Below are 25,364 nucleotides of genomic sequence, written 5' to 3'. Positions count from 1 at the left end.
GTGGGTTTGGGCAACAAAGATGAATTTGTAAGAGTCCATTGGAAACAGCACCATCAGAAGGAACAATTATTGTTGGAATGCTCCCACATGGAGCAAGAGAAGAAGGTTTTAATCTTGAGCTCTTGATGTTTTTGTCCCAGGGAAAATATCAATGTGATAAATAACTATATACATATTTATAGGATTATATGACCTTTAATATAATAATTGTATAGTATTATATATATAAAAGTTTCCTATATATATATCTATATTTCTATCTATACTATATATAGATAGAAATATAGATATATATAGAAATAAATATATATGTATCTATCTAATCTATATTTCTATATCACTGTCTACATATAAAATAATAATAAAGTGAAATAGTGCTGACAATACTAATTTGGTAGCTTTGGCTGCTCAGGGATGTAACACTAAATACCCTACAGAACAGGGATTGGCCAGGACCCTCATGTCAGTGGTCAACTTTGTGAGATTGTATACAATGAAAAAAGGAGGAGGGATGAAATTGGCTATTTTTCCCAGGGTTGGATACTGCGATGCAGAGTGCTTTGTCTGTTGCTGTGAACAATACAGGGATGAAGCCTGCAGGTTTTCATGTTCCCCGCATCGCCAACCCGCCCGGGCCCCCGGCTGCCCCGAGACCTCTCTGGCATCCACGGGCGACGAGCAAGCCCCCGCCGATGCCCCGATGGTGCCGATGGCCCCGCCCGATGGCCCCGCCCAGGCCCCGCCCATGGCCCCGCCCATGGCCCCGCCCATGGCCCCGCCGCCGCGGGCGGGCGCCGCTCTGTCCGGCCGGGCCGTGCCCGGCCGTGCCCCGCGAGCTCCGCTAGGCGGCGCCCCCGCCCCCGCGCTGAGGGGCCGCTGCCGCTTCCCGCCCTTCGCGCCCGCCCTCAGCGCCGCCGGGAGCGGGGCCGCTCCGCCCGCCCTTTTTCGGAGCCATGGAGAAGGAAAACCGCTTTAAATTGTTCATGCCGCCGCGCCTGAGCGCTGGGCAGGTGTCTGCGGGCAGATCCCAGGTGAGCGCTCGGCCGCGGGGCCGCTGAGGGCGGCCCCAAACCCCCCCTCCCCGGCCGCCCCTCGGGCTGTGCTGCTCTGGAGGCCGCGGCTGAGGAGGGGACGGGGGGAAAGCGCTGGGGCCCTTCCCCGGGGACACGGGACAGTGCTGGGCCGGGGAGTGCCCGGCACAGCCCGGCTGGAGCACACACACACCTGCCCCTTGCCCCGGCACAGCCCGGGCTGGAGCACACACACACCTGCCCCTTGCCCCGGCACAGCCCGGCGCCGGCCTGGAGCACACACACACCTGCCCCTTGCCCCGGCACAGCCCGGGCTGGAGCACACACACACCTGCCCCTGCGTGGGCCGGGACGGCTCCTGCCTACTCATTTCTGTGCGTATGCCTGGAGTGGCATATGCACAGACATCTTCGGTTTGAATTTCAAAGACTTTTGTTGTTGTTTTATAAAAACTGAAGGGAATCATCTTCTCGAGCATCCGCTCTGTGCTGTAAGCCCGCGTTTGATGTGGGTAATTGAGCCCAGAGAGCGAGCAGGGCTCTATCGCCGGCCGGGGTCTGTGTACAAATCACAAACGGGACGGGACTGCTGAGGACCGCCTTGAGCTGTTTTCTTTTCCAGCATCAGTCTCATTACATGGTGATGACAATGGGAAGATGTCAGCAGCTCACATCCCAGGCAGCAGACAAAGAACTTAATGTTACAACTTACTTTCAAAGTTTTTTGACCAATCACACAAAGCAAAAGCATATTGACAGTAGTTCTATCCAACCACTGTAAGCACAGGTACCTTTGGTTCAAACAATGCTTGCCTTTTTTGAATACAATACCTGCTGCTTGTAAGCCTTAAAACACAATGCACAGAGCTCCATTATTAAGCTTAGAACTTCCTAATATCTCGCTAGATAAACTTTTCTGTAACTTAGGGAGTTATTCTAGACAAGCGTTAATACACAGACCATTGTTCTATTTGCCCTTACTTTTCTACTTTTTAAATAATTTTTCTGCTGACCTATCTTGCTTGGCTCTAATCACAGTTCTGCTGTCTCTGAGGCTGCCTTTTGCAGCTTCCCAAACCCCTCTGATTTGATGGATTCCCACAGGCCCCACTCAGATGCTGGCACTGCTGTTGGTGTCTTGGTCTCACCAGATCAGGTGTGCAGTGAAAATGTTCTGTCCCCACACTGAGTTATGGGAATTCAACAAGTTATTTTTTCATGTCAAGCTCCTTATGAAATATGTTGAGATTCAACAGGATATTCTGACAGCAGATGAGTTAGCTGTTTACAGGATGAACTTCTGTGACTTAAAAACCTTGTGAAAGGGTATTTTCATGCTGAAACATAATCAGATATAGTTTAGAAGTGCCCTTGGAAGCAAAGCAAAAAAGAACTATCAACTACTGGTCTTCAAAAAAGTAATTGGTCTCCTTGAGTCCTTTGCCATGCACCAGGGCCCAGCCAGGCAGGAGCTGCTGAGTTCCCTGCATTGAAAGCTCCCCTTTGGCCACAGTCTATAAATCAAACTGCAGGACACCAACACTTTGATAAACCACTGGGCAGGAAGAAGTCAGTTCCAAAGCCATTACCAATACCTTGGGCTTTGAAATTTGTAGGCAGCTGTTTTATTAATGACCAATTCTATTTTCACATCATCTGTAGGGATTTTTTATGGATTTTATAATTCTTCTTTACAAATCTACCCATAAGGAACTAATGTTTAAATTTGTGCAGGGTTTGAACAGATGCTCAGATGATGACTTTAAGCTGCCATTTGATGTGTCGAACCGTGGCGAAATCACTGATTCAGGTACGATTGGAACATTTGCCATGCACCTTCTTTAGATTTTTATATATTGTCAAGGTTTAATTTTCATGAGTAGTCTCACAGTTTCATATCTGTAACTGTTAAATACAGTTTCACTGTTACTTTTTTTAGAAAGACATTGATCAAAATCTCTTCATGTTTCAGATACAATTTCACAGCAAGTGAAACTTTGCTCTGAAGTAGATGAAGAGGTCAGCTAAGTATCAACTCTGCACATCTAATTCCTTGGGGTCTTTTGAATTTGTTCCCAAACAGTGCCTAAAGCATTATTCAGTAGATATTTCAGGGCTAAAGGAAGTAGTTAAAAGGGAATAATGTTTTCTGTCTCCTGTTTAAAGCTGAATCACTTAGAGGAGATATTTGTGATTTAGTGAACATGCCTGGAAACAAATCTTTAAAAATTAAGGTGATTGCAATATTGCTGTTGTTCTTTCTTTGTTTCTTTGTCCATGAGCTTTAATTAGAGTAAGATTTAAACACTTAAGTATCCTTGTGGAACTGTATCTGAATATTCTGTTGAGGGGCAGAAGGGTTGAAGTCAGAGTATCCTTTGTAAAACTGAAGTAGATTATCCCCATTGCCTTGTCTGGCTTTGTTTTATCTCTAAAACAATGAATTCAGTGGTTCCCCAAGCACTGGATTCTTTTGACAGTGTCTTTACCAGCAGATCTCTGCTTTAGCACAACTCAGTCCAGCTCATTTTTTTTTGCAATAGCTTCTGTACTTTGCAGCTACAAAACACTCTTTGCTACCACAAAAGAAAACACATTTCTTGCACTCTCCCTGCTGATTTTCATATCCCTGACAACTTTTTAGACTTTTTTAATCCTAAGCTATTAAAGTACCATCAGGACTGGAACAAAACTGTGATGCAGCCAAAACAAGGATGGTGTTTGGGGGTGTTGTAAGTGAACCAAAGGGCCCTTTGGGCTCGTGTGTTGCTCTCCCTGCCTCGACCACTGGCCCAGCACTGCTTGTAGGACACTTTCAAGGTGTTCTAAGGGCACAAGGGTGCTGGTTTTCCTTCCTGCTGCGTGTGTGAGCAGAGAACTGCTGGGACACTTGGGTATTTGTAAATCCGGGGTCCAGATGGGATCCATGCCAGGGTGAGGAGGGAGCTGGCAGATGAGCTTGCCAAGCCTCTCTCCATCATTTATCAAGAGTTGTGCCTCACTGGTGAGGTTCCAGATGATTGGACACTGGCCAGTGTGACACCCATTTACAAAAAAGGTAGGAAGGAGGATCCTGGTAATCACAGGCCAGTTAGCCTGGCCTCAGTGCCAGGTGAGATAATGGAGCAGTTCATAGTGAGTGCTATCCCACAGCACTCACAGGATGGCCAGGCTATCAGACCCAGCCAGCGTGGCTCTACGAAGGGTAGGGCATGTCTGACCAACCTGGTCTCCTTCTGTGACCAGGTGCCCCGCCTGGTGCATGCAGGAAAGGCTGTGGATGTTGTGTATCTGGGCTCCAGCAGGGCCTTTGGCACTGTCTCCCCCAGCACAGTCCTGGAGAAGCTGCAGCGCATGGCTTGGACAGGAGCACTCTGTGCTGGGCTCAGAACTGGCTGCATGGCCGGGCCAGAGAGTGATGGTGAATGGTGCTGCATCCAGCTGGCAGCCAGGCACCAGTGCTGTCCCTCAGGGCTCTGTACTGGGACCAGTTCTGTTCAATGTTTTTATAGACGACGGGGATGAGGGCATCGAGTCCTTCATTAGTGAATTTGCAGAGGACACTAAGCTGGGAGCTTGTGTTGATCTATTGGAAGGAAGGAAGGACACTAAGCTGGGAGCTTGTGTTGATCTATAGGAAGGAAGGAAGGAAGAAGGAAGGAAGGAAGGAAGGAAGGAAGGAAGGAAGGAAGGAAGGAAGGAAGGAAGGAAGGAAGAAGGAAGGAAGGAAGGAAGGAAGGAAGGAAGGAAGGAAGGAAGAAGGAAGGAAGGAAGGAAGGAAGGAAGGAAGGAAGGAAGAAGGAAGGAAGGAAGGAAGGAAGGAAGGAAGGAAGGAAGGAAGGAAGGAAGGAAGGAAGGAAGGAAGGAAGGAAGGAAGGAAGGAAGGAAGGAAGGAAGGAAGGAAGGAAGGAAGGAAGGAAGGAAGAAGGAAGGAAGGAAGGAAGGAAGGAAGGAAGGAAGGAAGGAAGGAAGGAAGGAAGGAAGGAAGGAAGGAAGGAAGGAAGGAAGGAAGGAAGGAAGGAAGGAAGGAAGGCTCTGCAGAGAGACTTAGATCAGTTGGATGGATGGGCAGAGTGCAGCAGCATGAAGTTCAATAAGTCCAAGTGCTGAGTTCCACATTTTGGCCACAAAAATCCCCTACAACGTTCCAAGCTGGGGACAGTGTGGCTGGACAGTGTTGAGGCAGAAAGGGACCTGGGGGTGCTGCTGACAGCCGGTTGAATATGAGCCAGCAATGTGCCCTGGTGGCCAAGAAGGCCAATGGCTCCTGGCCTGCATCAGGAATGGTGTGGCAGCAGGGGCAGGGAGGTCATTCTGCCCCTGTGCTGGGCACTGGTGAGGCTGCACCTTGAGTGCTGTGTCCAGTTCTGGGCCCTCAGTTTAGGAAGGATGTTGAGGTGCTTGAGCACATCCAGAGGAGGGCAGCAAGGCTGCTGAGGGGTTTGGAGCACAAGCCCTGTGAGGAGCGTTTGAAGGAGCTGGGCTTGTTTAGCCTGGAGAAGAGGAGGCTTAGGGGTGACCTTATTGCTCTCTCCACCTGCCTGAAGGGAGGTTGTAGCCAGGTGGGGTCGGTCTCTTCCACCGGGCAGCACTGACAGAACCAGAGGACACAGTCTCAAGCTACAGCAGGGGAGGGATAGGTTGGATATTTGGAGGAAATTTTTCACTGAAAGAGTAATGAAGCACTGGAATGCTCTTCCCAGGGAGGTGGTAGAATCACCATCTCTGGATGTGTTTATAAAAAGACTGGACATGGCACTTGGTGCTATAGCCGAGGTGTTGGGGCAGAGGTTGGACTCGATGATCTGAGAGGTCTCTTCCAACCTCATTATTCTGTGATTCTGTGTGTGTTCATGGCAAGATCACAGGTACTCTTGGGCAAAGTCTCTGAAGCTGCTTTTACTTAACTCAGCAGTGTCTGTCAGAAGGAGAGGACAGAAATGGTGTGAAGAACCTGCTAGAAAGAATTTTGGCTTCACTGATAATTCTGACAAAACTTGTATTGATTTTGGTGGACTGCAGTTATCCATGTCTTTAAGCCCATCTATTTGGTGATGTCTGAAGGGGGTTTGGGATATTTCATTGTATTTGTTTCTCCTGTGTGCTCTGTAAAGCCTTTTGATACATACATAGAGGATGCACAAAGATTTGTGCATCCTGTGCATAAACTTGGGCTCCTGATCATATATCAACTTATATCACCATCTGTAGAAAATATTACTCTTGTGATGTTTCTAAGAGATAAATACATTATCTCCAACAGTATTAATTAGATATTATGTACTATTAATTAGATAGTATTTGAGATTAAATTGTGGAACCTGTTTCAATAGAATACAGAAACAATGAATGAATTGTTCTCAAAACTCTACAAAGAGGCTGAGAAGATCAAGCAGTGGAAACTGACTGTGGAAACTGAATTAAACCAGAAAGAAAGAAAGCTCCAGGAAAATAAAAAGACTATTGAAGCACAGAATAAAGCCATTCAAGAACTGCAGGCCAGTATTGTATAGTATACATTAAATAAAGAAAGTTAAGTGCTTCTTGATTCAGTATGACACTATTATTGATACAATTAAATCTTAAAGACTGTTGCAGTTTGGTTTGTGCCTTGAGAAAATGATTATTTTGAGAAGTTGCAGGCACCTGTCCTGTGTGAGTGTTTGTCTGAAGAATATACCTGTGTCTCATTTGCTGCTAAATTATTGTTCATTAATTATTGCATCTTTCATGCAAAAGATGACTCAGCATGTAATACCAGATAAAACAGACTTCTGTCTACTGATGCCCCAAATTACTTTTTCATGAGGGATTTGAGAAGTCAAAGTGCATTTCTAATCTATTTTTCAATAACAGTGTCTTTTTGCATTTGTTCCCTATGAAATTAGTTTGAAAATGAAAAACTCCATTTGAAACTGGAAGATGAGATATGTGAAAATAAAGATCTCTTGAAAGAGTAAGTAATAGAACCAAGTATATATTTTTGTGGTGGAAATAATCAGTTTCCATGTGGGCAGTTTTATGTAGCTGTTAAATTTTGAAGGTCGTTTCCATTGTTACTCCTTAGGTACACAAAGTACTGTGCACTCCTGTGCAAACAGGATATTTTTTCCCTCCTTTAGAGCTGCTGCTTCGAGGCATCTGTGTAACCTGCTCAAGGAAACCTGCACTCGCTTCACAGAGAAGACCAGCAAATGTAAATGCTTTTTTAGTTTTTATTGATCAGAGTAAATGTACTTCTAGCTTGCTCTAAATTCACAAACAGAAGAAAGAAGAAGAAATTTCTCGTGCTGTTCAGAGAAGTTCTCCAGTTGGGATCGACTGGATGTGGCTCTCAGAGTGAAAAGTGAATTTTAAGTGGCTCACAAAATTGGAAGTGAAGCCCCAGGTCTAACAGACTTTTGGTGTGTAATGCTGAATGCAGAGGGCTTTTGAAGCCAGTGAAATTGTTTGCTGAAAGGTGCCAGCCTGGGAGCTCTTTGGGTGCCCAAACAGTGACCCAGGGTTGAGGCCGTGCCCACAGCCCTGACTGGCCCTGGCAGCCGCTCCAGAGCAGGGCAGGGCTCCTCAAGGCTGCTCAGCCCATTGAAGGTTTGCAGGGCCACCCACACACTGGGAATATATTAAGACATAAGAAGTGACACTTCATGCCTGTTTTTAGGCAGTAGAATCTACTCTAAATTCCCAGCACTCTCTAACAAATTTCCAGAGCTGACATTTCCTGTTTTCAGCCATCACACATTTATGGGGAGAAAAGGTCTTAACCCCAAGGTACAATGAGTAACTGGAATTCTTCTCATGCAACTGAAGAAGCCAAGACAGTTGGATAACTTAATGAAGTTTAAATTCTTGAGGTTTTAAAATATGTTCTTGATTGGAAATTCTACTTTATATGTAATTTAAAATTGTTATTCTAATCATTAGAATTACTAACTTGATCCTGGATACTTAAGAAGTGTCGATTTCTTTTTAGCCTTAATTCTAGAAACATTTTGTCATGGTTTGACACTACAGTGCCTCCATGAAGATACTTTCTTAGCTGCTGTGAGATGTGACTAGTTGTCTTACTTAGTGATTTAACTACACTACCACTACAAATAAAAAGGAACACACACACAGGGAAAATGAACTTTACTACATTTCTTATTTCTATATTATTGGCACTACCTTTCAAACAATCAATCTTCAGTTCATGAAGTCTTTCTTGTGGGCTTTGGAAACACCTGAAGCTTCGTGTGTTTCCATGTCACTGTAGCAAGTGCTGTCGCAACTTTTCTTTTTCATGTCTAGCTTCTTACATGGCTTTTATTAGCTAGCAGCTGAGAGATTTTGCAAGAAACCTAAAAAAAGACCCTAAGAAAGAGCTCTGCTTTTATCCGTGTTCTCAGAAGCGTGTCTATGTCTTAAATGTTAATTACCAATATTAAAGCCTGAATATCAATCTGTAAATTTGTATATAGATGTACCGTTCTTTTTGATAGCTGTTTCTTTTACTGTTTTTTTTTTAATTGTTTTCTTAGGAAAAAATAGTATCAATTACAAAAGTAAAAGAAGGAAAATATGGACATGGAGTGTTGCAATTTTCTAATGACAGCTCTGTGGTTATAGGTATCTGCTGATAGGAAGAAATTCAGTGATAAACCCTAGATTACAGTTTATAAATACTAACAGTTTTGATACATTATTATTCAACAGCATTAATACTATAATAATTAATATGGTCACATCAACTGATCCAGAATTACACTTTTCACAGAAAAAAATATCTTAGGAAGGAAATTTAAAAGCTGAGCTTGCTTAATGTTTCAATGAACTACACATTTTCCCTAGATTCTGTAACTTTTGGCACCATGTTTCATAAGGACTTATTTAATAAGAATGGAGCTGGTAATTCCTTTTTTAATTCATTATGCTGATTAAGTATAATGACTTGGACAGCTGGCATTCTTGTTCAAAAGAAAAACTTTCTCATATGTTCTTGCTTTGATAGATGAACAGGAAAAGGCAGAAACAATACAATTGTATGAGGAACTTCATAGCAACATAGAAGTAAGTGACCAGGCTTGATGAAAGGAATGTGAGTTATGTGAGCTGAGCTGAGTTCCATGTTTATGTTGGGATACTGTTTGTATCCATCATGTGTGGGTATCATGTCATGTGTGATGCAGGAAGTTGGGTTTTCAATCCCTTTTCAAGAATGATTTTTGTGTTCCATAAAACACATTCAATGGAGAAAGTGCAGCAGTGTGTGGGATGTGGATCCCTGTGATCTGTGGGATGGGTGCTTAGTGCTGGGTCACTGCCACAACTTCTGGCTTCTTTCTGGGCTCTGTTTCACCCACCTGCTGGTTCCTCAGAATGGCTGAGGTGGGCAGCAGCCCCTGGAGAAGTTCCAGGGTTTCCAGTATTGAACTTCAGATATTAAATTTTGTTTTTAGAGAATGACAGCGGCATTTGAAGAGCTTCGTGTGCAAGCAGAGAACGACAGATCGGAAATGAGTTTCAAATGTGAGAATTCAGTTTATTGTGTTTATGCAGCTGGCTCAATTTTGTACTTCATAGCTTGTGTTCCACATGCAGGGCCAGGGCAGACAGATGTGAAGGGCTGGAATGGTGAGCAGGTCACCCTGAGACACTGGGACCCTTCTTTTATTCATGCAGCCTTTGTTCACTGCCTGGCCCCTTCTGTTGCTGTTCCACTGGGCCAAATTTGGAACTTTATCTTTCAAACTGTCACTCAACATTGAAGTTTTGTCTGTGAAGTACAGTCTAGAGATCAATACTTATTTCACATAGTTGGTTTATTTAAATGATAATGCACTAGTGTATAGCTACAGAAACTTTAGCTAAATGCTCTCTCTCTGTATGTATAGCCTGGTATGTTCCTGTTTCATTTTCACATGCACTTTTCTGTTTGTATTTTGATTATAAAATCAAACATTACCTCAACAATTACTCTTGGGAAACAAAAGGTACAGCTGTACAATTCCAAGCAATCTTAAAGTGGAAGTTGTATTGAACTTGGAGTATATTTCAGCTAGAATGTTAACTGTGGATGTTACTGTATCTCAAAAGTAAAAGAAGAAGCAGAAAAAGTGGACAAGTTTGAAAAAGAATGCAAACTGGAAGTCAGTCAAAAGGAAAAGCAGGTTTGCTCATTTTACCATCTCATATGTAGAGCTTTATTTGTGACTAAAGGGGCAATGCAAGAGCCAAGAATTGTTTCTGGGTATTAGTAAAAAAGACAAAATAACATCTGAAGCTGCATTTAAGTCAAATTCTGCTAAGTTTAGTGATCTTTCAGTACCTTTAGTCTACTGGAATTTATGGTTTGATTTTGAATTGGAGAACTTTTTTCTTTAGAGTAATGTGACTTGATCAATATTTGGCTAAGATTATATCTAGCCAAATATTTTCTATCTGTCTGTCTGTCTGTCTGTCTGTCTGTCTATCTATTTAATCTAACTTGAATGACAGCAAAATGTCTGCTTATCATACCTGGGGTACAAATGAAAATTAACATCTGTCCCTTTTCCAGACTTCATGGTGATATTTCTTGCATTTTTCTAGATTTCAGCTCTTACCATAGAGAGAGATGAAAAAGATGATGTCATAAAAGACATCAAGGCTCAGCTGCAGACATCACAAAATAAGATTGCTGACTTAATGGAAGCAAAATGTAAGAGTTCTGCCTGCTGTGTTTAAATGTAATTGTTTATAGAATTTAAATGTAATTGTTTATGATTGTTTATTTATGAGATGTAATTGTTCATAGAAGCATAGGAAACAGGGTCATGATGGTTTTATTCTGTTGCTGGTTGGCAGCAGAATTTTGGGGCCTTGAAGGCCTTATTTTTGTTTGGAGCAGGAGCTGCTCATGTGGGAGCAGGACTGGCAGGGTCGTTTTTAGGGTGAGTCAAGCAGTGAGAGCTTTTGAAAATTGCAAGGGGAAAATATGTTGCTTCAGTTTTGCAAATTTACAGTCAGGCAGATGTCACTGAGGAAACTTACTTTTCAGAACTTGATTTTCAATATTTTTAAGCCATCTATATTCAAATTTTATCCATTATTTTATAGTATATGATGTCAGTACCATTGGTCTTTGTTAAATTCTTTAAATGTATGTAATTTTCCATTTTTAGCAGTACTTTTTAGTAAATATCCTATTTTTAAAAATATAAACATCTTTTTTTGTTTAGTACATCATGAAGAAATGTTAAAGGAATCCCAGGTCAGTAAAGAACATTTGAGGGCAGAGCTGGAAGAGGCTAAAATGTCATTGCAAAAGGCAGAGGTACCCCTTGCTTATAGTTTTACAATAGAAATAGACTAGAGGAGTATTTGCATAAATAATTATGGATACTTTAGACATGAAACAGCTGTAGCTGTTTGTTGCAAAACATGTTTAGAAATGATCTCATGTCTTGAAGGTTACTCAAAAGAACTTGGAAACTGAGCTCCAGACTAGAGTGAAAACATTAATTCAGGTTACTGGAGAAAAGGAAGAGCAGGAGGAAGAATGTAAAAAAATGAAGGCTTTGCTTGCAGCCCTGACAGAGGAGTTTGAGACTTCTGTTGCCAATTTGAAAAGCTTGCTGCAAGAAGAGCAAAATAGGTAAATTAATGAGTTTCAATTCCAAGAGTGATCTTACAGGTTGCAGTCTATGACAAAATCAAGAACAATTGGAAATGAAGCTGAAATTTGGAGGTTTTTTCCACACAGTGGTCTAAATGCAGAGAATTGAATGTAAATTTTTTTGTTGGTGATAGTTGATACTGGTCTATAAAAAATAAATTTTTGCCCCCTCCAACTTTCATAATTCTGTCTTTAAGAAATAGAGATTTCTGTAGGTATATATTTGTTTACTTTTATGTCGACTGTTCTGAGGTTGTAAAAGTGTAATTTGATATGTGTTGCAGGCAGATAGATCATCTGCCTGTTGAAAGGTAAATGTTCTTAAAGTGCTTGTGCTAAGACTTTGTCTTATTGTCCTTGAAGTTTCAAATGCAGTGAGTGCTTTGTACCCTACATTTGGGGTTTTTAATTTACCATTTTCTTAGATTAAAGAAATATGAAGATGATTCAAAGCTGCTTACCTTGGAGCTCCAAAAGAAATCTGCTGAACTGGGTAAGGCTTGTAGAAAGGCAGAAAATGAGCCAGGCAGTAATAAAAATGCTTTCTGCTGTTGTCTGGAAATGGACTGTCTCTAGTAGGTGGAGAAATGATTTTACAGTACCTGTACCTATCAGGAATGCCTGAATTTATTTTGACTCAGCTGATCCCTTTTCTTTGGGGGTCATTGGTACTGGCAGCAGACAAAGGGCAGTGCTGTGCAGAGCTCCAATAGTGAGACCATTCCTGCATGAATTCTTCTGGAGGTAATTTTGGTTTCCAGCTAAGAGCAGCAGCACTGCAGGTGCCAGGAGTGACTTCTGTAGCAGAGATAAAACCCTCCCATTGAGGTTTCTGGGACCCTCCCCGTGCTGGAAGTGGAATGATGCTGGCAGGGGTTGTCTTTAAATATCATAAATGTGATATCCTGTGCTTTCTAGGGATGTGCTCCTTAGTCCCCAGAGTAAGAGCTCTGCCTTGCTGCTGAGAACTTGCAAAAAATACCAGCACTGTCAATGTGCACAGAGAAACCATTGGGAAGTCAGTAACAACTGGTTTCCTTTCTCAGCATATCCATGTGGTACCTTCAGCAGTTCAGATTTTTTTCTGGAACAATGCAGGTGCATCAATACTTGCAGAATACTCTAGTCTAACAGTCCATGGTTTATTTGAAGCTATAATTGTGGAAAACATAGAAAGGCTCTAAACTTTATTTAAGATAAATATTTAGTTTCTCTTCAGATAGAGATTTGCTAATGTCTGAATCATTTTTCAAGTCTACATTTAGATTAAGTCATAAATTAGCTTTTCAGCTTCTTAACTTAATCCAACAAGTTTTGAGAACTGGGTATTGCAAAGGGGTAAATGTTTTATACTGCCTGCTAATTATGAAAAATCATTTCTGTTCCATTAATTTTACATTCCATGTGCTGTAGAAGAGATGACTAAAGTAAAATGTGATAAAGAAGTGCAACTTGAAGAGCTGTCAGAAACTCTGGTAAATATTCATTTTATTAATCTCATGGCATTTGCTCTTCATATGAAATTCCTCTTGCTTTGTAAGTATCTTAAATGTCATAAATAAACACCATCTAGTCTACCTTAACATTTCTACTAAACTTTCTCACACACAATTTCAGTGTTTTCTTTGAAGAACTTCTTTATTGCCTCTGTTTTTCTTGCCTCCTGTGCTTTTGGTTTTTCTTGTCTCCCATGTTTTTGGTTTTCCTTCTCAAGGTTTTTGGTTATTTCCTTCTTTGTTCATGCCCATTCAAATGCCACTCCCTCTGGATATAAATTTTTCCCCTTTGTTCTTCCTTACAGGAAGGTAATTAGCTCTGGCCTCTGTGAACCCTGCTGTACTGTGACACAGGCCCATTTTCTGTCACAGAAGTCTCAGCTATATGAAATACACTCTGAACAGAGGTTTCTTTTCATTATGATTTTAGATTTACAAGCCTAACAAGAATCCATATCAACTCAAGTTAAGATAGTGGGAAATCAGGTGTGCATTTCACTGTGTTTGCTTGTTGTTCTCATCTGTGCATTGAGTGTTCTGAACTGAGTTTCACTCATTTTCTAAAATGGGCAAATTGGAGGACTTTTACTGAAGAAGAGTCTTGAGGCTACTGTAGAAAATATGCAGAGAGAGAAAAATGTGGAGAGAGCAATGAAAATGCTCTCCAAATGAGAGAGGTCTGAAGTAGGGCAATAGTAACATGTTTTTAGAAATAGTGAAGTTACACATCATGACTTGGACACAAGTTTATGCATAAGAAACAGCACCCAGAGCAGTGTCCCACCCTAATTTTGCAGCCCAGGTAATTAAACTCACAGCAGGGACAGACATCAACAGCACTGGTGTCACAGTTCACTGTCTCACAGCACTTCCAGATCCCAGCAGAGATTGGAAAGATCCAACCTGGATAATCCATGACATGGATGTTGTTGGGTTCTTCTGAAAGCCTCGTGCTCTTAGTTCATGTCTGATAACCTCCAGCAGTTGGAGTTTGCACATGTAGACTCAAAACTCTTCCTTTTCATTTTGCAGAAAGAATTCCAGGATTTGAAAGCACAGCTGACAAGTACAGCTGAGAAGGAACAAGATTATTTAAAGCAGCTTGTGACTCTGAAAACAGATCTTGAACAAGAGGCGTATGACCATTTTGAAAATACAATATTTAATTAGTGTTGGTGGAGTTGCTTTAATCCACAGTGAAATGAACTAGGATTGTTTTCTAATCAAACTTTTGAACCACATATATGCCATTAATTCCAGACTTACATTTCTAAATTCCACTTTCTCTATTTGTATGTATTCTATGGCATATGTAGTTGTTCCATATCTCTTTGACTTATTTAACAAGAAAAGTTTCTGAATTCATTGTTAATCTTGCTTTAAACTACATCATCTTCACTAACCATTAGATTTATATAAAAGTTGACTCTGATTTTCTTTCCTTCTTCTGTCACCTTTTTACATCTCTCTGACTCTGCTGCAAAGCTTCTATTTGTAGATAAAGGCCTGGACTTCTTTCAGCATGGAATAAGACTTGATAATGGGTATGTTTAATTTAAAAGGAGATTTCAAAATGCATCTTCTTATTCCTCTTGGCCATTTGTTTGAAATTAGGTTAAGGAATGAACAACTAACAGTGTATCTCAGTAAGCTTTCACTAGAGAAAGAACAAACAACACAAGAGAAAAATGCTGTGGCTGCAGAAGTCAAGAAACTGCAAGAACAACAAGAGGCAAGTTGTAAACTTCCAGGTTTCATGAAAGGACAATACTCAATTTGACAAATTACTCAGTTTTACAAATTAGATGATGAGCTGCAACATGACTTGGGTCTGTAGAGTACCTGAGCTGTTTTTTGTGTTTGAGTTGGAAAGGAAGTGTATTTACACTTGTGAGCAAGGCAGGTCAGTGTGCTTTGGATGTCTTTGAATTTTTTAAGAAGTCACTTTGAATTTTATTTCTTTGCTGACACATGGGTCTTTATTTAGGATAGTAAGAAAAAAGAAGAAAATACAAAGCAGTTAGTTGAAAATCTAGAAGAGGCAAATAGCCAGCTAAGGCAAGTAAAAACAAATATAATAACTGATATTGTTAAAGGAAGTAGACTCAAATAGTTATTTGGGTTCAAATGCTGCTTTCTGGGAATTTTTTGATTAATGTTTTTCTAGCTTATATAGCTAAACAGAAACTATTCAGAATTGCTGTTGGCCAAGTAGAAATTTTCTCAGATCAGAAATACCAATTGCTGCAGGAACAGTGTTTGCCATCATTTTGTATTACATAGTAGGAGCTGTCTTGTTGTGCATTAGACATCTCAGGTGAGAAGGAAATGAAAATGGAAGGTGAAGGTCATGGATTAAATCTGAGAAGGCAAAACTGGATGAGAGTTACTCTCTGTATCACCAGTTCAATAGACAGGCAGCTCCCATGTTTCACAGCTGCATTGCAATAGTCCAGGTTAGGATGTATTTTCCTTGGCTTAGCTGGAACATCTTTTCCTACTTAAAAAAAGTATGGACAGTTCACAGATTGACTTACTGGGCATGTTGCTGCATTTTAAGAATATTTTCATTGAGCAGCTTATGAAGTTCCCATCAACATTAGCAGCTCTTTTTAGAAAATAAAAGAAGGGTTTATTAGAAGTACTGAAAATAAGTTAAAGGCAAGAAGGAAATATTTACTAATGCTTGTTAATTTGGCACTTAGAAATGAACTGGAGTCTTTGAAGGAGAAAATGGCAAAGACAGGTGAAGAGATGAGAAGTACACTGGATGAAAGAGAAGAAAATGTATGTCATGTGTCATGCAAATATCTTACAGAACCTGTAGGACAGCATTAAATGTAAAATCTGTGTTGGGATTTTTCTGCAAAGCTCTGCCTGGGGGATGTGATCTCTGCCAGAGGTTTCTTCTTTCTCAGCTGCTGCCAGCTGTGCCATTGTGTGTGCACGTGCTGAGCCCTGTTATTTCAAAAGACAAGCACAGTCACGGGGATGTTCACTCTTTGCTGCAAGTTTCATATTAAAGATTTGGTTGTTTTCAGGCCAACAGAGAACCTGCTTTTCTGATTTTTCATATACCCACACAGTGATGGATGGGCTCTGGATTAGCTTTTTATATGTAGTGTGAGTTTTAGCTTAAATCGATTCAAACATTTTTACTTTTCTTTCTGTTGGTTCAAAGCAACCTGGGGTTTTTAGCAAATTTCAAAATTTCATTGTAACAGTCAAAGATTTACAATTGTCATTTCAGGTTAAGAGTACTGAAAATGAAATTACAAGAAAGGAAAACCATTGAAGATTCTAGAAAATAATTGGGAAATTCATTTTTTCATGGATGTAGGGAACTTCCTACAAGTGTATTTTTAAATTGTGAAGATATTGGGGATTTTTTTCTTCTTTCTTAAGTCTCTAACAACTAAGGAACTGGTTCACTGCTATTATTTACCATCTTGTGGTACTTTATGGCTAAAACTCTGATTATTCTAACATGTCAGCTGGTGTTGCAGTCCCATTGGAACAAACCAGACTGGTGCAAGTGCTGGTTTGAGAACATTTACAGGAATTGCTCACACAGGGAGTCATTTGTAGAACTTACTAATGAATGTCTGAAATATCTCTTTCAGATGAACAATTTAAAGAAGCAGGTGGAAAATAAAACCAAATGCATTGAAGAGTTGCAGCAGGAGGTGGGTAGAGATTTCCATTTCACAATACATAAACACATTATATTTTGGGTTGCCTTTTCAGCAGGTTTGTGTCTGCTGTGATATCTTTAGATACACCTATGTAATTTAAAAATTCTCCTTTCTTATCATAACCCTGAGCAAATTAGGGAGTCATCTCAGGAATCACTTGATTTGTTAAATGTGCCTTAATTTGAAAAGAGCAATTACAAAAATAATATCTTTAATAAACTTCTACTCTTTTTCATTTAGTGCATGGTGTTATTTTTGTACTTGTAATAAGTATCTCAGTTACCACTTGTAGAAAATAATTCTGCACTGGCACAAACTGTAGTAACTTCACTGTAAATATAAAGAACTTGTATTTTTTGTCATGACATCTTCACACCTTCTGTCAGCAGCATCTTAGTTGTAATTCCCATTCTGCACCTCATTTGTTATTCCCTGCTCTTGCTCAGGAGGAGCCTTTCTTAAGGTCATGAAGAAACAGTAATTATCACAGAAATTAGTTGAACATTCATTTGTTTGAAGAATTGTTCTGGAACCTGAGCTGCACAACAGAGAGTTATTTGCCTGATGAGAGCTGGAATTTCTTGATGCAGTTAAACCATTACATAATTCTATTTACTTATTAAGGTACAGTGCTTGTTTTGTTTTATTTCAACAGAATAAGGTGCTGAAAAGGAAACTTACTGCAGAAAGCAAGAAAAGCAATACTTATGAAGGGAAGGTAGGTTTAAATAACATCATGTAGAAGATGAGGTGAGTGTTTTTAAGTGCCACTGTAAGTAATGATAATACTTGTTCAATACGTTCTGAGCTGGTTTGGGATCTGGGATACAGACTTTGCAGGAATGAGCTCACAGTTTTTAGAAGATGCTTCCATTTTTAATCATTGGGCACTGACTGTTGGACATTTAAGAGATGGATTCACATTGCAATTACTGATGTTTCTAAACTGTTCCTTTTTTTTTTCTTTTCTTTTGTTGATAGTGGACTGAACAGGGTTCAGCAACCTCATTGTAACAGAAAAGCATTTAAAAGACATATACATATATGTATATATATATTACTTTTTTAAGGCTGTTCTTTAAATGTGTTCTGCAGTGGCAATCCCTCTGATGGGAATATTGTGTCCAGCTTTGGGTACTGCACTTGAAGAAAAGTGGACTTTTTTAAGGATATTCATATGATAAACTTAAAAGGAAAAACTGTAATCAAAATGTACAGCTGGGAGAAAAATGTACCATAAAAGCTGTGAAAATCTGATACAGATTTACAAGAGAGGGAATCAAATCTCCATCTGTATTTGTTTTTTTCTGAGGCATTCACAGCATTTAGGGTGACTGCTTAGGGCAGTCTTCCCCACTGGGCTGTTGCCTTTCTTTCTTTGAGTATTTTCTAACTCACTTCAGGCCAAAGTTCAACTCTTTATTAAAAAAAAGCTGAACTTTTAAATAGGAAACACTTTAATCATATACCTGAACAGTAGCAGTGTGTTTGTGCTCAAAAACAAGAGGTAAGAAAAAATCATTATCTTAGTAATTCCTAAACAAATAACAGCAGCAATTCTGCATTCTCAAAAGGTGAATAAATTGCAGTTTGAGATGGAAAATATGAACAAGCAACATAAGGAAGCAGTTGACATCTATCAAAAAGACATAGAAACAAGAAAAGGAAATGAAAATAAACTTCGTGAAGAGGTGAGAGGTGTTGATTTTTTCTGCAATTTAATTTGTTTAATTTAAAATGTTTTTATGAAGCTTTATTGGCCAGAGTCCTTGCTCTTCCATTTCAGACATAAATGGAATTTGTGTATGCCTGTGAGCAAAGCTTTAGTACATGAGGTGTGACAGTGTTCACAGGGGTTCTTGGATGAGGCAAGAGATGAGAATGTTGACTCCATGTTCCGAAGGCTTGATTTATTATTTTATGATACATATATATATTACATTATAACTATACTAAAAAGAAATAGAAGAAAAGATTTCCTCAGAAGCTGGCTAAGAATAGAATAGAATAGAAAAGAACGATAATAGAAGGCAGCTCTCTCAGACGCTGTCCAAGATAGCTCCGTCTTGATTGGCCATTAATTATAAACATTCAAGATGGCCCAATCAAAAATCCACCTGTTGCATTCCACAGCAGCAGATAACCATTGTTTACATTCTGTCTCTGAGGCCTCAGCTTCTCAGAAGGGAAAATCCTAAAGAAAGGATTTTTAGTGAAAAAGACGTCTGCGACAATTAGGTGCTTAGGCTGACGTATTTGAGTATGTCTTTGAAAATAAGAACTCCATTAAAACTTCTTACTTTCAAGATATAGTTCAAAGAAATTCCACCCTTGATATAAAGTCAGCATAGTTAATTTAGACTACAACTTCTCCCATATTAGTATTTTTTCTGCCCACACTTTTTTTTTTTGATGGCAATGCTAAGAAATGTTAGGGCAGAGTGCTTGAAATGGCCTTTTGGTTTGAAGTGAACTTGCCTGCCATGGCTGTACCTTTGATCCTGACCATTTTAACAATCTGCAGAAAAGATGAGGGATTTGAAAGGGATCTTAAAAGCAAATAAAGCCCAAGTGGGACTGCAAACTTTGCACCCATAGGAGAAAGAAGAAATTTAGATTTAAAAGAAATATATTGTTATGTTGATGAATGAAATGCAATTTATTACTGACAGGTAGAAAAGATGAGGTTGCTTTGTGATGAAACAGCAATGATACAGAGAGAAACTGATGCCAGATGTCAGCACAAGATAACTGAGATGATGGCACTGATGGAAAAGCACAAGGGAAGAGATTTTCCTGCTTGCTGTGGTTTGCAGTGTGTGATACCATGTTAATGGCATGTTTATAACTTGTGATACCACGTTCATGACCTTTCCAAAGCAGAAACAGGCCTGAATCTGGGAAAAGGAAGCTGAACACATGCTGGACTTTGCATCATCTAAAATCAAATTCATTTGAAGATTTTCAAAAGATTCCTATGGGCAGATAAATTCCATTCATCTAAACTTCTGGGATTTTTAGATTTTTTTCAATTCAGGCTTCCTTTGATACCATCTGAGTGCAATATTTTTCAGTATCAGTTTGGCTCTTTCTCGGAGATGACTTAGTGACTGTCAGCAGTTTAGCCTGACACATTTTAGTTTTCCTTTCTGTTCCTCTATTTTGCAATATCTTTAGCAGATACATTAATAAAGATGGCACAGCTGGCTCTTAGTGCTGAGCCCATATTGCTGCACAGAAATCAAGCACTCTCTGCTAGTCCACAAAATAATACTTGAATTGAGCATTTTCTGTTTTACAGTTTCTGCAGAAGCATCAATGAATCTTTTCTTTCTGAATCTTAAGAGCCTGGTTTGAAAAAAATGATGTTTTAAGACTGGATAACTCTATAATTGTAACATTTAGTCACATATTTTGAGTTTGGTGTTGGTTTGGTTTTTTTAACACAGAATGAATATGATAAAATGGTTGAAGAAAAAGATGCAGAGTTAAAAGTATATAAAATGAAACAGCAAAAGCAGTTCTCATCAGCAAGAGCACTGGTAAGGAGTACTTTCCAATGTTCAGTAATTCAGTGAAGGGGCTGATGTCCTTGTGTAGTGGTTTTATGCTGGCTAAGGGCCAGGCACACACAAAAAAAACATTCACTCATTTTTCTCTGCTGTAGTTGAGCAGAGGAGGGGAAAGAAAAATTCAAGTTGAGATAAGGATTAGGAGAAAAACACTTTGAGGGTAAAGCAGATTCAAACTTAAATAGCATCAAAAATTTATTATTAATAGGATTAAAAATGGGTAATGAGAATTAAAATAAACCTTTAAAACACCTTTTTTCCCAATCCCTCCCTCTTGCCCACCAACAGCACAGAGAGACAAAAGATGGGATCTTCAGTCAGTTTGTGACTTCTAAAAATCTTTTTTCAGTTTGCTTAGAGAGTTTCTTTTTCCTGCTGTGCTCTGGGGTCTTTCCTACCAGAGACAGTTCTCTGGGAATTTTTCCAGTGTGGTTTTAATTTTTACCAGTAGCAGTCCCAGCCAAGCTGCTGCAGCAGATCTTATTCTGGGCACTAAAAACTCCAAATGTTTCTAAAAATGAATTGGAGTAGCAGTGTGTTTGTGTCTGCTCTTCCAGATAGTGTGTCATGCTCTGACTTCCCACTTGGAATAGGAAACTTTTGTTTTAAATATTTCGATTGTGCCCTCTCACCCCTGTTCTCCCAAGTGTTTTAAGGTCTTACCTTGAACATTTCTGATCAAGTTCCTGTTTCTTATAGTGCTTCAGTCTTTTTAAACAAGCTAAAGCAAAGCTTCAAGTATAGGGCTGAAAAGCAAATAGAATTCTCTTGTGTATCTAATGAGTGTCCCTGTTAATTGCTGTCTCACTTGGGACTGTTTTCTTTTTTCTGGGCTGTGCATAGTTAACCCTGTCCTTTATTTAATGGTTTGTAGGAAAATGAGCTGTCATCTTTGAAAAGTGAACTGTCCTCCCTTAAGGAACAACTGAAAGCAGAAATTGAAGAAAAGGTGGAGTTTTTTATTCGCTGAGCAGTGGGGGTGAGAGGTGTGGCCTGGGCTTGTGCTGTGGGAGGAGTTGGATAAGAAATGAAACTCAACAGAAAAACAGGGACTTTTGAATGCTGGGGTTGTGCTAAATCTGGTCATATATTTGTGTGAGCTTTGTAACAGTCTGTGATTATAGATTATATATAAATTAACAACAAAACAAAACTCTCCTTTATTTTAGTTAATTTTAACTAGCTAAAGCAAAAAAGTTCCCTAAACTGTAGGGGTTTTTCAGTGACTTTTGAATGCTGAGGTTGTGCTAAACCTGGTCATATTTTTGTGTGAGCTTTGTAACAGTCTCTGATTATAGACTGTGCTCTGTAATTACACCAAGAAGATTTTTAACAACTGAATTCAAAGAAATATTTCCTTGCTGTCACATAACTCTTTTGTAGGAGAATCTTGTAAAAGAGCACTCTCGCAGTATGATTCCTGAAAGTGAAAAGAAACACCAGGTAACTTCAACTTTTTAATTGCTTTTAGAATTTGGTAGTGTTTATATGTGTAGAATCAATTGAAGTGCATGATAATTTATTTGCATTCAACAAAAGACACTGGAATGCTTTGGACTTCAAACTTTTTAAAGAAAATAAAAATTTATGTTCCTGGGACTCCTAAACCTTGTTTAGATCTATACAGTGAATCTACTCATGGAAAAATAGAAAGTCTCCAAATTATATTCCTAAAATAAAAAGATAAAAATAAAAAATATCTCCTTCAGTGCAGGAAGCCCCTTGGGCAGTCCAACATTGAAGTTTTGTAGCTCCTAACAGTGAATTTTTCTTGTTGCATTTTTCTGCCTGTATTTCTTACTTCTCTGTAGATGATTTTTTTTCCCTGGGATAAGAAGGGATTTTTAAAGGGTCCTACCATTCCATGGAGATATTAGACAGCAGTTTCTGGAAGGGCTCCCACTGTGTAATTTTTCTTGCTCAGTTGTTGATTTTTTTATGTCTCTGGAATTGTTTTACTTAGTCTTAAAAGTGTCCATTTGTAAAGGCACTTTTCCTCTATGGAAGAGAACAAAGCTGATCTAGCTGTAAAAATGGTCAAAGTATCAAAGTAGTCCTGACTGCAGAACTTACCCTTCTTCCCTGTCAGGAGTTCACTTGTGGGTTTCATATTGGAGCAATGGAATCCAGCACCACTTTGATGTTATCTGTCTAAAAAAGGACTGCACTGGACCATTCAATGCTTCTCAGTTTAACTTCTCGTGAAAAGACTATTTTAAGTAACACCAATCTTGATATAGCTATCAATCTTTCTCTGAAAGCCTTTCCCTGCAGTTTTGTTTGTTCCCATTTTCTCTGATGTTTGATATGGTCCACATGTAGTGGCTACAGTTCAGAATAACCTGAATTTCTGCAGATAAGCGTGAAAAACTGAAATACAATGTGCCATGAAACTCAGCTCTTCCATAGCTTCCCCTTCATTCTCCTCATTTGGCAACAAAAATAATATAAAAAATGCTATTTCCACCCCACCCCACTTTGTTTGGGTCATTGCTTCATGTTTGGATGGAAAGAGAAGAGTTCCACCATTTCTCTCAGGTGAATTCTTGGACACTCAGACTGTAAACTGGCTCCTGAGTTTGGCTTTAGATTCCATTCTTACCCCATAAACTAAAATCTAAAAATAGAAACGTTTTCTTTCCCAGACATATGCTATAAAGACTCCTCCAATGGATAAAATGCACAGTGGAAGAAGCACAAACCTGCCTTCAGAGCAGAGCAGCAGGAAAAAGCAGAAAGTGCTTGTGCAGCTGGACACTCAGTCAGACAGCTCTGAGCACACTGACCTCCTGGTAAGAGTCAGAGAGCAAATCCTGTGCTGAGCACTTCTTTTTGCTCACTGCTGGCTCTGAGAATGAAAATAAACAGTTTGGGCTTCCACATTCAAGCCAATATTTATGTGTCTATTTTTAATTGATTGGTTCTTTCTGGAATTGTATGTACATAATTAACATTCTTTTTATTGAACTGTTTTGCCTCATAATGACATCTTAATTTTTTTATTTTTCATAGTTTAATATCCTTAGGGGGAAAGAAAAAGTAGTTTTTAATATAGTGTGAGTAAGTAACTTTTTCATTTATTAGAGCATAGTCTCGGAAGAAGAAATGTTTAAAAATTTGTACAAAGATTATCCACAAGCTTCACAATTACATTCCACAGCACCAAAAAAGGTATGTTAGCCTTTCCTAAGATTAAAGCAAGCAGTTAATCAGATTGTTTACAGAAACTAAAGGATGGCTTTCTTTTCCTTCCTAGACCCCAGCTCCATCCAGTGTGAAATCTCCAGGCTCTGCTCTGAAACTCAAAACCATGAGGAGAATGCGCGAGGCGGGCTGGACTGCGCTCTCCAAAATGGACAGGAAAAGGAAAATTAAAGATGTTGTAAAGTTCTTTGCTTAAAATGCAGAAATGCCCAGTGCCCTGGCATTGCTTGCAGGGTTGTTTTTCTCTCAGAGTTAGTGCTTTGTTGCATTTTTCTGTCATACTCAGTGTGTTCAATACTGTGTTCATTCCTTTACACATATGAACTTTATAGATCTATAACTGCAACCCCTGCAGAGCCTTTTCCACCTTTCCTCCCTTGTGCTTCAAAATGTTGGGACAAAAATTGGCCAATTTTAAATTTTGAAATAAATAGAACTGCATAGAAAGTTGTTTCAAAGCTGTTTCTGGCATTAGAAATTCTGGTTTTAAAGAACTTCTGTTCTTTTAAATTTACTCAATTTTTCTTAACACATAAATACATAGTGGAAGAAATGTTGCTGTTCAATGTATGTTCTTTTACCTGAAGTCCTCTTGCTTTTTCCTGCATTTTAATGGCTGTTAGACCTGTCTTTTTAGACTGTTTTGTTTTCAGTATGTTAAAATGGTTTTGAAACTTCTAGAATTTCAGTAGAATTGCTTGTATTTAAAAAGATTTCAGCTTCATAAGGAGTAAAAGATGCATGTTATAAGATCGTGAAAACAATGTTAAGATGCCATTAAATTGTTTATCTGAAATATCAAGTATGGGACTATTTGTTATTGCTTTAAATATTTGAACACAGACAGAAATCACCCACCAGCTTTCCTAGGGACCAGCAGAAGTGTAAGGATAGATTAGAACATCTATTTCTGTATTATTCCTTGATTAATCTTGGTTTCACAACAGTGACAAACCCTACTTCAGAGCCTAGACATAACAAGGAAACTACAAGTACATGTTAAAATATAATGCAAAATCAAAAATCCCAAATGCAGGTGAAGTGGGAAGCAAAATAGATTTGTTTTCTTCTTTTTGTGTAGTCTTAGGGATAGGCCAGTAGTTTGGGTTCCTTATGTTGAGCTGTTGAGCAGCGATGTAAATGAGATTTGTTATTGTATGTAGCTAACAAATATTGTGCAAAGATCTGGAAGAATATGCTTTCCCCATGAGCACTTGAAAGTGAAAAATGGAAGTTTGTACTGCCCACTTCTGGACTCAAACAGTAACTAATCAACTAGAGCCTTGGTATTTCCTAGGGACATGAATCCATGGGATATCACATAATTCTCCTGATCCTGTGAGTGTGTCCTGTGAGGTGTTGTGTAAATGACTTGAAAAAGTACAAAAATATTGCCAGCAACACTGCAGAAAGCTTGCAGGAAATGCAAGCAGCAGGGAAGGGTGTAAAATCCCATCTGCCCGTTTCTGTGCCTGATTTTATTTATGGACTGAGGGTGCCCTGCTTGTTGCCATGGCCACAGTGCACAGCTCCATCTCTCCTGTCTCCTTCTCTGGCCTCAGGCCCAGTTCCTGGGAGCACCCCATGGGGGAGAATCCAGGCAGTGAAAGAGACAAAGAGCCCAAACTCCTGGGCTCAGACTCAGACAGGTCCATGGGGGAAGGAAAAGCTGTGCAAGGAAGCAAAACCAGGAATTCATTCCCTGCTTCCCACGGGCAGGTGGGTGTTCAT

At 39.5% G+C, this 25,364-nt stretch overlaps 1 pseudogene; it reads left to right on the top strand.

Annotated features, from left to right (window-relative positions):
* Positions 1 to 951: 951 nt before the first annotated feature.
* LOC118700573 (synaptonemal complex protein 1-like) lies at positions 952 to 24,435 on the top strand (annotated as a pseudogene).
* The last annotated feature ends 929 nt before the right edge of the window (positions 24,436 to 25,364 follow it).

The sequence above is a fragment of the Molothrus ater genome, chromosome 31 (assembly GCF_012460135.2).
Source record: "Molothrus ater isolate BHLD 08-10-18 breed brown headed cowbird chromosome 31, BPBGC_Mater_1.1, whole genome shotgun sequence".
Lineage (NCBI taxonomy): Eukaryota > Metazoa > Chordata > Aves > Passeriformes > Icteridae > Molothrus > Molothrus ater.
The sequence above is the reverse complement of the archived record's forward strand: the minus strand, read 5'-3'. Positions and strand labels throughout refer to the sequence as shown.